The 14402-nt window shown below is 41.3% G+C and overlaps 1 protein-coding gene and 1 long non-coding RNA gene across 3 annotated transcripts in view; one reads left to right on the top strand and one right to left on the bottom strand.

Annotated features, from left to right (window-relative positions):
- The window catches only part of DLGAP1 (DLG associated protein 1), a 429900-nt gene that overhangs the window by 364363 nt on the left and 51135 nt on the right, over positions 1 to 14402 (top strand). The gene's annotated exons all lie outside the window — the stretch shown is intronic.
- Positions 5013 to 6941, bottom strand: LOC114015650 (uncharacterized). Its single transcript, XR_003559684.2, has 3 exons — positions 6786 to 6941; positions 6541 to 6634; positions 5013 to 5472 (listed from the first exon to the last, which is right to left on the bottom strand). It is a non-coding gene; the product is annotated as an uncharacterized LOC114015650 (long non-coding RNA).

Genomic DNA, 14402 nt, shown 5'->3' with positions numbered 1-14402 from the left:
TTCAGCAGTGATACTGTCATGGAGTATCTCTGTCCCTATTTCACAGTGTCTTGCTCCCTCCAACTCTGTTAATACAGCTATTTCTGGAGCTGTGCTGTGAATCTGGATTGTAAAAAAAAAAAAAAAAAAGGAAGAAACTAAATGTAAAAGCAGTGACATGTATCATGCACCTGATCTGCTTGACAGCACCATCCAACTGATGTGTGATGTGTTTTGGTACAGGCAGGAATGTAATGTTGCAGAAGTGGCATGAAGTGGCTAAGGTATCTGCATTGGTCCTGCTGCTGAAGACAACTACGATCAAACCCCATCCTTAATACATGCTCTGAAAGGAGCTGAGATGATCCTTTGTGAACAGTCCATTCATTCAGGATGTCTTCATTATAGACTTTTAAACATTTCCTTGCAACATTTCTATGTGAGGCTAAAATATTTCTATGTGACCTGCCCGCAGCTCCCGAGTAGTGCGGGTGTTTCTTCTGCATCAGTATTATAGTCCTGAGGTGAAGGGAAATGTTCTTTGTAAAGTAGCTTTTGATCCTGCTGGCTGGCCTGAAGAACATTGGATTGCTGGGGAAAGGGGAGAATCTACACAGGAGCCTGTGGGTCTAGCAGCCATCCTCCATTAAGTACAGATAGCCAAAACAAGCTGGTTTATAGACCTGAAGCAATACCCTAAACATAAAAACATAGTGAACATCTCTTAAGAACAAAGTGCAATCAGAAACACAGGAGCTGGGGCATTGATTTGTTTGAGCTGTACCTATCAGTATGTGACAGAAACAACAGGAACTCACACAGGTACATCAAAACTGCTAGATATAGCACAGAAAACCTCAGGGTATGACACTGGGGGTGGGTGGTGGGAATATGGAATGACTATTTTTGGTTTAAGCATGTGCTGATATCAGCCTAGATTTGAAAAACAGAAATCTTTGTCTCTTTTATTCTTACAGAGCTGAAGGAAGTCAGACTCCCTTTATTCTTTGTTAGCAAAGATTCAAAGATTGATGTTTACTCCATCACCACGGTCCTTTCCTAGCAATAGCAACCATCTAATCCAAAACTGACTAGCACCTCAAGTCAAAAAGGAATAGCAGTACCATACTGTTGGACAAGGCAGACATGAAGGAAAGTCACATGCTTATGAATGTTAAATTCATTCATCAGATAAGCATGCCTGTGGAAAGGACACTAAATGATTGGAGCTATCATATTTGTGTAAAACCAGAGCACTACAAAGAGTTAAAATCTGCAATGCCAAGCACTACTTACATTCAAAAGTAATAAAAGTGATGTTACTCAAAGCTCAGAAGGCTTTGCCAGGCAGCGTGTAGGGACAGCAGACAAGGCATTTGTAACATGAAGAATCATTTCTTACTAGATCTTTCAGGATCTGTGTCTGTGAGAAGAAATCCCACATCTCAGGGATAAAAACAAAGAAAAAATGGACAGCTTGCCCTTGGGAAAATACATAAGAAATGCTCATATAGTTCTTCTTTAATAACACATTTTTAGAAACCTGTGCTTTTGAATGCCTACTTTGAACAGCATCCTTTGGAGCTCTTTCATGAGGACACATAACCTAAAATAAAATTAATCTTAGTCACAGCGGTGTGTGACTTCATATGCCAGACTGCAAACAGGGAGAAGCACCGGACAGTAGTCCCAGTGACAACACAGGGACTGATTTCCAAATGTGAAACTCCTGAGTCACTCTTGCAGCCATCTTTTGCATTTTCTCCATTTCTATCTTAAGTTTTTACACCAAGGTATTGAGACACTTCATTTGATGTTTGTGATCTTGTGAAACCGTAGCCCTTCCACCTCATCTGAAATACAGTGTCTGCTACACCATATTTTCCCTGTCTCAGCTATGTTCAAACCCATTTACCAAGTTAGTGTAACATCTTACTCCAAAGGCTTTACGTAATAAAAAACTCAACAGTCCTTTGAGTCCTCTGAACAGTTTATTCCTCTAATTTTAGTAAAGGATATTTGTTTAGAACTTTTACTGGAGCCTGATGTAATTTTATCACTGGCAGCCCACCAGGATTAGTCAGCAAAGTGTTCACTCAATACCTACCGATGCTGAGCTGTTAGCATGTTCTCATCTCCCTTTCGACAACACCTTAGTTTCATTTATGCAGATGAATTTGCTTAAAAAAAGTTGCGTGGGCATCAGCCCAGGATTTGCCTGAGGCTACTAACTGAAACCATGTTCAGGTTAGCCAGGAGCAGCCCCAGAGGCAGTTCTGCTTTGCCTCTACTGTGTCCAGTCTAATCTGTTACTCACTGAAGCCTGGATCCATGCTGGGTCTTTTTGGGAACCCAAAATATGTCTAGCTTCTTTTGCCAAATTGGGGAAGTGAAGGTCTAAGCATTCCATCCTGAATCCGGTCTTACTTCCACTCTCTGGGATCATTAGGGAGCTTATTTCTCACCCTAGCTTTGGTGTGGGCTAGAGGAAAGACAAAATGTAAGCAGAATACAGTTTTGTAAAAAAGTTTGAGGGACCTTTTCACAGTAATGTATGGGATAGTGCAGTTACAATCTCTGTTTCAGTCAATTTTCCTTCATCCCTAAAATGACATGCAAAACACCCACACTCTAGAACATAGCATGATTCATATTGAAGTCTACCCCTGGCCAAGCCTGTACTTGATAGTTCTTGTGCTTTGCAGAGGATTATTTCAGGGGGCAGTGGGAGAGAACAACTGAAGACTGAAGCTATTTGTATATACGCAGATGTGTATTCCTGCACTAGATTTCCCTGCCTGACCTCAGTCAGGAAGACTAGATGAAACACAGCACTAGCTGCTGAGCCAGTGAGGCTCTTTGAACTGATAACCATGGCATGTTCTGTGATGTGGTTTGCCTGGAAACCTATTTGTTTCTTTTGAAAATTCGAAATACCAAAACGACATCAGTTGTAGTGTGCATTGAAAAGCCTAGGCTGAGATGGCAGACTGTTTTATTCCATAAGTGATTGCAGATGTTTGGGTGAAGGCTGCAAAACACGAGGCTTTTCAAACGTGTACATGTGGGGAAGGAAACTAGGGACATATATAAATATGAACATACTTTTTATATGTTACAGCCAGTCAGCTGTTCCCATTTCAGATTGGCAATTATTAAATTTGAGCAAAAATTAAGTGGAAACTATGATAACTGCCATACATCTGGTTTACTGAGTGTTTTACCTCCCTTTGTTTGATGCCAGTTACATACTAGACACAGAACTGTCAGCAGTCTGAAGAAGAGGCTTAGGAGATAGGCTGATGGTTTTTATTACCACAGGATTGCAAAAGCATATAGCTTGAGCTGGTTTTCCAGCAGGCTGAGTCCCACCTCTATGTTCCAGAAGCCTGCTATGCTAAGTAAGGTCTGGCTGGTACCAATTTAGAGTGCTCTGTACGTATGTGATGCCCTTTAAGTGATTTATCCCAGAGTCACAGGCATGAGATACAGGATAAGAAGAAGAGCTACTAGCTGAAGAATTATTGGCATTAGATCTCCCTCCTGATCTCCAAATTTGGGCTGTTTAGCACTGAATTCCAGAAAGAAGGTCCCAGTAGTTCTTGCTGACACCGCATCAAGAAGGTGAGTAACAAGTCATCATGGGCCTTCAGTTTCAAAAAGCCAATGGCAGGCAAAATCTGTCACAGCAAAACAGTTTTTGTGTCATCTCTTTGGGCCAAATTCCAGCTTATTAACATGTTGCCATATGATAATTTTGGCAAATCCTTCAGCTTACTTGTCACAGCTTAATCCTATATGCAGCTGTGGACAGTGAGTAAAGAGGGCTTTGCTGCTGTATGCTTCCTGTTGTTCTGCAGCATTATCTCTAGTTATATTAGTTTTAAGTTACTATAAACCTGAGTGATATTTCTACACATGTGTGTTTATTATTGATGACAAATTATGAATGAAGCTTCAAGTATTTATGTAGCAAAAAATGTCATCATTCAGTTCTCTTAAAAATTGAAGCACCAACTACCTTTTCAAAGTTGTCCTTTTAAAGAAACTTTGCATCTTTAGCAGCATGCAGTAGGAAGATGGAAAAGATAATTTCTTTCCCAATCAGTGCTGTTCTTTTCTGTTTGACAGGCATTTTATTTTAAAGTGTTTCCACATCTGCAAATGTCTCCTTTCTGCTTACACCTCTGTCTTTGCATCAGTCAATGTTATCAGCAGTGAGGCAAACAATTATGGGTAGATAAAAGCAACAAGGCAATCACACATGTGGTATATTGATATGAGTGCGCCAAAAAAACTGAAATTGCACACAGATAGGGAAGAAAATGCACCATTTTTATGAAATGTGTAAAACTATTTAGATGTTTTGTTGTTAGTATATGAGTTCAAGAAGCAACCACACAAATAAATGAAATAAAATCCTTTAAGGGATTGCAAAGGATACCACATCAGACTAGGGAAATTGCTAAACTACAAGTCACTTGAGCTGGGAGAGTGGCTGGGAGAGAGAACATTACTTTGTTCTTGTCTTGAGCAGCCTGCCTTAGCCACTGTCCAAGACAGCTGTAACGAGATGGATGTTTGGCTGCTCTTGCAGTGTTACAGTGAGCACAACAGCTTCTTAAAATTGATAGAAAGCCTAATTGTCAGCATGGGTTTACGCCAGCTAAGAGTTCCACTGATGTGTGTTGCCTTGTTTTCAAGTAATTGCACACAACTGAGACAGTGTCTCAAGTGGGAAAAAAACAGGTTTCAGGTGCATAGGTTCAAAAAGAACTCTACAAAATTTGATTGTGTGTGCTAGAATGCAAAATATAGTCAATCATTTCAGAACTCATTGCTCATATTCTGTGGTTTGTTCTTTTCTCAATACACCCAACTTCTTAATGAGTTTGTGTTTAAAGTATCTTCTCATGTGTAGCAATGCCTGATAGGTTCAGTAAAACTTAGCAGCTGGGGGAGAAAAAAAGAGCACAAAATCTTTGCAGGTTCTGTCCCTGTGAAAAGCAGCAGGCAGCATCACAGATTGAAACTGGTGCCCCAGTAGCACCAGGGACTAAAGGTTTCATCAAGAGCAAGTTGAAGTCAGTATGATAATGGCTGGAGACAGAACCTGACCCAAATATCAGGGCTTCAGCTGTGTTCAGCAAAGCTGGACATGGTGAAAACAATGCACCTGGTACAACAATCGCATCCCACAGTGTTAAACTATGACCTGGGAAAAAGAACTAATGCAGAGCCACCCAGTGCATCTGGCAGGGGACCCCACCTGAAAGAAGCACTACTGCCATGCAAGTAACATTAATACAAAGCAGCAAGTACCTGATAGCAATATGGAAGCATTATTGAGAGACTAGAACTGCTTGGTTGAGTTAACTTTATGGGACCGTCCAAACTCCTGAGCCAGTACTCCTAGCGTCTTGCAAGGTTGCATCTCAGTAGTGACGGTAAGCTTCAAAAGGAACAGGAGGCAGTGTTGCAAAAGCTGTTGAGCTGCAAAGAAGGTGAAGTGAATTTTTGGTTATATCATGCAAAAAGGTATGATTTAGTTTCATTAGAAATAGAATGTTGCATGTTTGTGTGCTTCAAATGCTTGTGTGGTGGGACTTTCAAATCCTGGCTGGTTCTGGGGTAAGATGCAAGCCTGAATTGCATTCAAGCAGAATTTACCTGCAGTGATGGTGGTAGCGTGTCATGCTGATAAGCACTAAAGGCATGCTGGTGCCAGAGGAAATTCTGTATATGCTGGCTGTTTTGGTCTGAGAGCTAAGGAACACAGCTGTCTGCGTATTCCCCTTTCTTGGGCACTGCCATAAATCAAGAAGGCTGGTTTTCACATCACTCTGCACTAAGAATTGTTGGCAATTATTTTATAACAGCTCGTTCTTTAGTAAATACTACCTTGATGACACCATTTAAGGTATAGGTCTGGAAGCCATATTCCTATTCGAATCTCCCAGTCACAATTGGTAAAAGCACATTAAAATCTGGGGGAGGGCTTGCTTGGCCAAGGTGCTGTGCAGACATGGTAGTTCAGCTGTAGAACCAATGGGTCTGTTTAATTCACCAGTACACTACAGGGTTTTTTATGAGGCTTTGCAAGATGTTATCCAGAGGACCTCATGGGGTTTTTGGGGTTGTTTTTTTTCACCGCCTTGAATGAGAAGATAATTTCAGATTGAGGCATCTGTAGCATATGTTTTCTGCAGAGCTGGTGATAATAGAAACATTTCAGTGAGGTCCCTATACGAGTTACGTCACTTGTTTTTGACTCTGCAATCGGAGAGGATCTAGCGAGGAAGCCTGCTGTCACTGCTGGAGAAAGGATATAGGTCCTGGCGGCAAGCCCAGGCCTGCTCAGCAGATCAAAGGCTCTTCCCTTGGCTCCCAGAGCAGCCGGAAAAGCAGCTGCCCAGTACCCTTTCAGCATCCTTTGCTCCTTTTCCCTGTGCCAGCAAATAACAACTTCTTTTTGCTCCCCACCTCAGCAATAGTCTCATTTTTTTCCCTCAGTATCCTGCCAAGCAAGGTCCTTTTAGGGAGAGCGCTTGTGTTTACTACCTGCAGATCCCAAAGCCAGCCAGTGGAAACACGCTGGGGATGCTGTGGTTCTTACACTCTCCTCCCAGAGACACTCCCAGCTGCTGACTTTAACCTGGAAGAGGAGGCAAAGCTGAAAAGAACAAGCCATGGTTGTAAACCACATGCCGTTTTCCAAGCCAGCCTAATGGAAGATTTCAATTTGGAAAAGTACTTTTTGTGCCAAAACAGAAAAAAAGCCATGCTTTGAAAGCCTTCCCACTCACCTCCCAGAAAAATAAATAGTGTGGCTTTTTTGTGGGCTTCTTGGTGGTGGTTTTTCCTTTTTAAATACATGACTGCCTTCCTCCAGAGCTGCTGTGTGTTGGTGCTGCTCCTTGCTGTCCCTGTTAACTGGTTCCTGCCGGGAGGTTTGTCCGCTATGAAAGGAGAGTCAAGCAGACGTGTCGGAGAACTGCAGACTCTGCAAGAAGAATATTATGTCTGCTATTACAGTGTCATTTCTTCTGAAGTTACACGATGGGCTGGTTGATGGGAGTCTTTGAAAATAACTGCATTGCACTTCAAAGGCACACACAGCCCTTGGGTACCAAATTACTGCTAAAAAGGGGGCAAACACCTGACCCTTTGCTGCCCCACAGGCAGTGAGTGTCTGCATCCCTAGCAGCTCTTCTCCTCCCTGGTGTTGTAAGTCAATCAGATCACTAGTGATAGGTGAATTAACTGTCCTGCCTGGGTTTGCTAAAGGTCTTAATATTTCTGTAATTGCTTTTGTTAGCACTGTGATGCACTCCAGCTTGCAGTCACAGCTGCAGCTGTGGATACAAGGTTTTACTTGCTCAATAAGGAGTCCCTGAGCATGGGTTTGCTGACTAATGATCTGTCATAATTAAAATTACTATGGGAGCAATGTTTTGAAAGATCTTTTTTCCCAATGTGAGCTTCTATGGGCTATTAAAGCTGTGAGCCTTTCGTGAGCTCCTCTGGGGAGCAGAAGCTCTTCTCCCTGTGTTCACACACAGCTAATAAGGCCTTCATATGGGTTTGCCTACTACAAATTGCCAGTAATTAATAATATTCTACATAGAAGCATCAGAAACAGTTAAAGCATGCAACTGCAGACTGGCCTGGTGCCTAGCCCAGCTGCTTGGTAGGTCCTTATTTGTAGGCAAGTTATTCTATGCCTCAGTTTCTCCTTCAGTAAAATGAAGAGAATATGAGAGTTAGTGATGCTTGTAAAATGTTTAACATGTATGGGTGGGTGGTGGAAACCACTGGAAATGACAGGTGCAGAAGCAGTAAAGGAAGAGAGTTTATTTTCCATAGCTTTGCTTGTTATACCTGATGCTTTTGTAATGGAATCTAATTTTCTAACTCATCTTTCGCACAAATATCCTGTATGAGACAGCAGTGGTGATGTAGAGGGAAATTAGAATAAGTGGAGAGAGTGAAATGCAGAATCATTATCATCAGAAATACATATCATTGTTTATTATCATAAAGTACTTCTAACAAGGCACAATTACGCCTGTAATTTTTTTTCTTGTTGTCCTTAATTGTTCTTCTCCATGTGATTCCTACCACTGGTTCTTTATTATGTGGATTGTGAAACTCCTCAGGGGTCCCAGCAAGGTACCAGTATGTGGAAAGGCAGGGGAGCCCCCTGAGTACATGGAGTCATTTCGTTCCATCTCCGTTATCTGTCTTCTCTGCCTTTATTGGTATCTTCCCACTTGCCTCTTCCTTCCTCCCTGCGAGTCTGGTTTTGTCTTTACTAAGACTGAAACAAATTATTTTGACAAAATTAATATAAAAAAGGAGGGCAAAACACTCTCTTGTGTTTTGTTTGGTAGTGAAATGTGCAGCATTATAAAGCATCAAAACCCTAATGGTTCTGTAGGAAAATTCAGGTAACAAGTAAAGCAAATGGATACCCAAAGCAAACGCGTGAATTCACCAGATGGGATTCAATCCAAGACCAGGCCATGCCTTTATCCCAGGAGAGATATGTGGTGGTCATGGTCCTGATCTTCAACAGATTTTAGAATTCTGGAAAATTAATCATTACAAGAAATTTTTAAAGGATTTCAAGGAGGGAGTGAAGAAAGTAATTTGTCTTAAGAGGCCAGCTCAGCGCTTTCCTGATCTTTCTACTGTCCCAGTAAATCATTTATTGGGGCAAGCTTTCAGAAAACTCCCACACAAACTGTGCTAGGCAGAGTGTACCAAAAGTAATATCAGTCTGTGTTTATGCTGTCTGGTCCTAAAAAAAGAGGTTGTAATACCAGGGTGGTACAGGCCCCTGCTTAATAGTGTGAGGCCTTGAAAGCTTTCCTTTTCTAAAAAAGTATTTAGTGAATTGTCCAGGACTACGAGGCTGTTCATTTCTCATTTAACCTTACTTTTATGTATTTTACTTCTGTGATACCAAATACAAAATTCCAAGTATTACCACAGTGTAAGATCATAAAATGCCACATCTTCTCTTTTTTGAATGAGTAAAATTAAATATTGGAATATTTTTTTTTCCTGTAAATTTTTCTGGTTGACTTTGCTAGCTTAGAGCAGAGGTGTGGTTTGAAAGGTTCAGATTTTAAAATATTAAGGGGGAAAAAAAGATATAAAGGAGGATTTGTGTAAGTTCTATTCTCCCTGCCCATAAGAAACTCCCAGAAAATTTGAGATCACCATATATGATTTCTGGGAGGGTACATTTTAACTTGTTGTTCATGAGTTATGAGGTCTAAAATATCCCAGACCATTCACTGTCATTTGTATGCAGCATCAAACCCAAACCTGGAAGTATGATGAGTACCTAATAATAATGAGATGTAAAAAAAGAATTTATTTCTACTTATATTCTGATTTTCAAACCATTTCAGTTCAATTGATTTATTACAGGAATATTAACCTAATTCGAGGACCAGAGCTTTGAGAAAGGTATTTTAACAAAATATCTTATGATAAAATGTCAAGATTTGTCAATACTTGCTACAAATGGGACTACTAGGAAATCTCAGTAATTTTTTTTACTGCTTTCTACAAGGCCGTGAACATTTTTCCACCATATGTGTCAGCACACAGTGAAAAAGAATAGTGTAAGAGGCATAGGGAATAACTTTGCATCATTTTTCAGGAAGAAAAGCAAAAACAGGTGTTGAAAAGTTTTCTATAGATGAAAAGTATATACACAGAGAAAACAGCTATACATGCCAGTGGAATATACCTTGTATTTATTTGCACATAGCCTGAACTTACGGATTTTAATAAAGCTCCTGCATCCAACAAGTCTAATCAGCCATTTCACTGCAAGATCCAAATGGCAGCAAATGGTGATATTTGCTAATGTTCATTAAGATGTGAACCTCAGGTGACAGATGCAATTCCTCCTAACACGGAATTTTACACCAGAAGCGGGAATACATCTTTGTATCCTCATGGATGAAGAAGTGTGTGTCCTGACTGCCGTTACAAAACTTACTACTTGAATAGGAAATGAGTTTCTGACAATGCACAAGCAAAGGCAGCTCAGGAGTTCAGAGATGACGGTTCATTAAGGATCAGGTTCTTCCGCAGCTGCCCGTGTCACAGTGCTTCTGTCACAAGCAGCGTTGATGACAGTGTGCTACAGGTGTTTCAGACTTCCCATTGTTGACACCTTACAGCATAATTATGAATCAGCTACTTCTGAATAAAATTCTACCTTTTTTTTTTTAAAAAAAAAAAAAGGAATAGCTGATTTTAACCTGGTTTTCTAAACCTTGATTCTCCCACTGCCTGCAGGCCAGCAGAGGCCAATAACCCATGCCCCCTTGAATAACTTTTTAACTCACTGATCAATTCCAGCCAAATTAATAAGGAAAAGATCTCAGGATTGCTTACATTCTGCTGGGATTTGTCAAAATCAGTGGTGGGCTATGAAAGCACAATTGGGGCTTGCATCCCCACTGGCAAAGCCAGCTGCTCCAGCCCCGGCAGCCCTGAAGGGTGAGGGTGGGGGCGGGGGTGCCACTCGCCCTGCCTGGCCCTGCTGAGCTGGTGGCACCAGGGGCCTGGAGCAAGGGACACGGAGATACCGAGAAGAGGTGAAGCAACAGGGCATTTGGCAAAAGGGGGATGAAGATATGGAGAGAGGAGAGGCTGAAGTGAGAAAGAAGTTATCCAGGGGGAAAGCAGGCATCATCTACGCTGTTTCTCATGGAAAAATTGTCCTTGCCATCACCAGCCTTCAAACTTGGAGGTGGTAATTGTGGCCTCAGAGTAAGAAGTTTGTGGTTTTTTCATTCAGATGAGCTCCCTCCGCCTACCCACATCATCTGTGGGGCAACTATAGTGTTTTAAGCTCTCCCAAGCATACAATTTTAGGGCTAATTTTCTGGAAGAGCTAATTGAAATCAAGTGACAAGGGCCTATATCAAATGCTATCTAACATGTAACTTCACAAGTGTAAAATATGATATTAAATATCCCCCGCATACCTACCCATCCTCCAGTTCATCCAGAGAATTTGATTCCACTCAGCCCAAACAGTATTTACCCAGTACAGAGACCTGCTCCTTGCGCCCTTACCCATCACTGCTCCTGCCATTGCTGCTCCAGGGCTACATCTGCCTCTTTTACCTCCGTGTCTCACAAAGTCAGTGTTAGCTCTTCGCCAGCACTAAAGCAAATGTGTCTGCAAAAGTGGTTCCACATGGCAGCTATTTTGAACAAGCTGCTGTGAGGGAATTTCTGCTAAAAACAGAAGAGGGAAAAAACATGAGCTGGTATCTCGAAATACTTTCCTCACTGCAGCGATCAGCTGAGGAGGAAGGTCAGGAGGGAGCAACGTAACACTGCTTGCAGATAACGTGGGGGTAAGGGGAAGAGGACAGAAGACACTGAAATGTGTTCATAAAGGATCGAAGGAAACACCTCTGGAAGCACAAAGAGGAGAAGCTAATATGCCTTTAAAGTACATTTAATGTGGGATTGCTGACATGTCATCACAAGCACCACCATAGAGCTATTACATGGGTCACTGCAGGGACAGGGTTACAGTGCCCTTCTATAATCTTGTTGGATTTATTTTATATTTAACTTTGCTGTTGAATTCCATCCTGTATAATGTTCGGTTTAGGAATAAACACTACAGTGTTCCATTTATTTATTTCTGACCTGGGGATAGGGACTTTTAACCCCAGCTCCCCTATATACATTTTATCTGAAAAGTAACGCAAAGTCTCTTTAAACAGCATTTTTCACTCTTTCCAGGTATTTTTCATGGAAAGTTCAAAGAGCAGTTTTCATTTCTCAGATACTGAGAATGTTTTTGCAGGTATTTTGAAGTTGTTAATCTCTCTACCCTTTACAAAAGTTTCCATTAACAAAGAGCAGTAATGGTGAGTTGTGATGAAAGTTGCTCAGCCATACAGCATAAACATTGAATATGCCGAGGTACAGTTGAAGTGAGCTGTTCATAAACAAGTGCTAAAACCTGACCTAGATCCATAAGAGGTGTTATAGAATGCTGCTGCATAACAAAAAATATCAAAAAAACTTTTTGCAAGCTTTGTGAATAGAAAAAGGAGTGGCTAAATTCATTATTGGTTATAAACACTTTAGCTCAGGCTTCTTCTTAATATAGCTTCACTGGCACAATCATAGCCTTCTACATTCCAAAATACAGAAACATCCTCGTTCTTCCTTACCACAAAAATGTGTGCTTGAGAGCAAGCAAAAATGAAAGGAAAAAGTGGCAGTACCTCCAACATGTTGCTGATGTCTGAAAATCTATGGCAAAAAAGCAGCACACCTTAAACTGCAAGTTCTCGTAGTTGGATTTTGGCATAGAGGTGGAGGGAGGGTGCTGAGACAGGGTGGGAGTCTAAACCGTGTATGCTCCAAGCATCTACATGGAAGCTGGTGAGCCCCAGCTTGCCAGTGGCTTGCTAGGGATGCTGCCACTGAAGGAAGAGGCAGCATCAGCAGGCCAATAGCCTACTGATTTGTTGAGGACACCTGGACAGCAGTATTCACAAGTCCCATCCATTGTATCCCCTTTGGTGGCAGTAGGAAGAATATCCCAAAAATAGCTGTGCCTGAGTTCTGCCTCTTCTGTCCGAGTCCCGAGTCCCTCATGCATGAGGTTGCAACACTGAGCTGTGCAGGTTGTTGTTGGAAAGATTGTGTTGTCAGTACGTGTGCCCTGGCTGAGACACACACACACCACACTTGTCAAGCACAGAAGCAATTCCAAGCGCTTCATGTATTTGACAGCAGTGGCCTTAACAACTCCTTGCGCTGACTCAGGGTTTACATAGTTTCTCAAAAATATTCTCTTATGAGCTATAAAATGAGTAAAAGTGGTGGGCATTTCTTTCTGCTTATTGCTTATTGATAAATACATCAAAGACTGTGAACAAAATGCATATAGTGGTTGGGGCAGAAGCCATGACTTTTGCAGAAGTCCTTGGCGTCTTCTGGAACAAGAGGTAGCTTGCTGGTTTTCTTTTTTTTTTTTTTAATGGATCAGACCCGTGAAGGCAGGGATTTATTTACAAAGCTATCTGAACAAATAGCTCCAAAGACAAAAGGTAATTGCCTAATGCTCACCACTGTGATAGCAACAGAAATTTAATTATTAATGGGAAGACTTCATCTCCACCATTTCTGCAGACTATTATGCCTTGTGGGATAGGCAACATGCTTTATGAGGGACTTCTTTTAAAAAACAAATGTAAACCATATGCACATTCAGCTCAAGGTTTTTACCTCAGAAGCAATTATGTCCATAGCTACACACTGCCTGTTAGCTAAATGTCATTCATGGTCTTCCCTGAAATATTAGAAGCATAATACCAGATTAACCAAGTTCCTGAAAAGTATTTTGAGGGTTACTTTAAAGCAAATAAGATTGCAGGACATGGCTCAGGGCAGAGAGAGAAGACACTGGAAACCTAAAGGGTTTAAGCAATCCCCTCTTTACATTTACTGCAGGGTTGTCTGTGTGTTGTTATGCACAGGGCTTTTGCATGTGATTAAGTGTGACATGTAAACACAGAGAGAGTGAAAAATTTAGATAGGTTTGGGGAAATTATTTCAAATGGTGCCCACACATTTGGGATCTTTAAGGTCAAGGTAGCAAGTGCTCAGGCTAAGGTCCAAATTCCCAATGAAACACACACACAGATCACAATATTCAGAAAATCAGCATCTTATTTGACAGAAAATAAAAAACAGGAGCATGAATGTACAAGCATACGTATTGTGTTATAGGGTTCCTTAAAAAAAGTTGCTGGTAAAAGGGGATTTCTAATACAAAGACAGAACCATATCTTTAGTCAGTCCTTTGGCAATTTAGCTACTCCCTGTTTCATCAGATAGGGGCGATATCCCCAGGAATCCTTCTGACAAGGGGTTTCCCCAGAGCCAGGGACATTATCCAATTGCAATTTTAAGAAACTTAGAGCAAGGATGACTGAGTGAAGACAGAAGTTTCTGAGAGTGTTAGGAAAAGAGAAATAGAGTATGAGGGAGCAGTGTGTAAGAAAGACAAGCTTCTCTTTCTCATACGAGAAAAACTGGGAATATTATACCTGTCCTTAGGTTTTGTGGTGAGTTGGAGCCTAGTGTCGGATCTGGACCTGCTTGCTTTCCTTCCTTTCTTCTTTTCTTCTGCTTCTCTCTCCTGTCATGTGCAGACTCCATATTTAGATTAAAAACTTGCATCCATTCTTATGGAAGATTGTTAGATTTACATCCATTAACAAAAAGGGAGTCTTACCTGAACGGCTCTGTTTGGGGCAGTAGCAGCAGAGAATAAAAGACCGCTGTTAACATGGGCTGAGCCAGGGGAATGGTGGATGGCTCCTTCTCCAGGGAAGACCAGGGAGATGTCAGAG

Source organism: Falco cherrug, chromosome 3 (assembly GCF_023634085.1).
Source record: "Falco cherrug isolate bFalChe1 chromosome 3, bFalChe1.pri, whole genome shotgun sequence".
Lineage (NCBI taxonomy): Eukaryota > Metazoa > Chordata > Aves > Falconiformes > Falconidae > Falco > Falco cherrug.
Note: the sequence above shows the minus strand (reverse complement) of the source record. Positions and strands in the feature narration are given on the sequence as shown.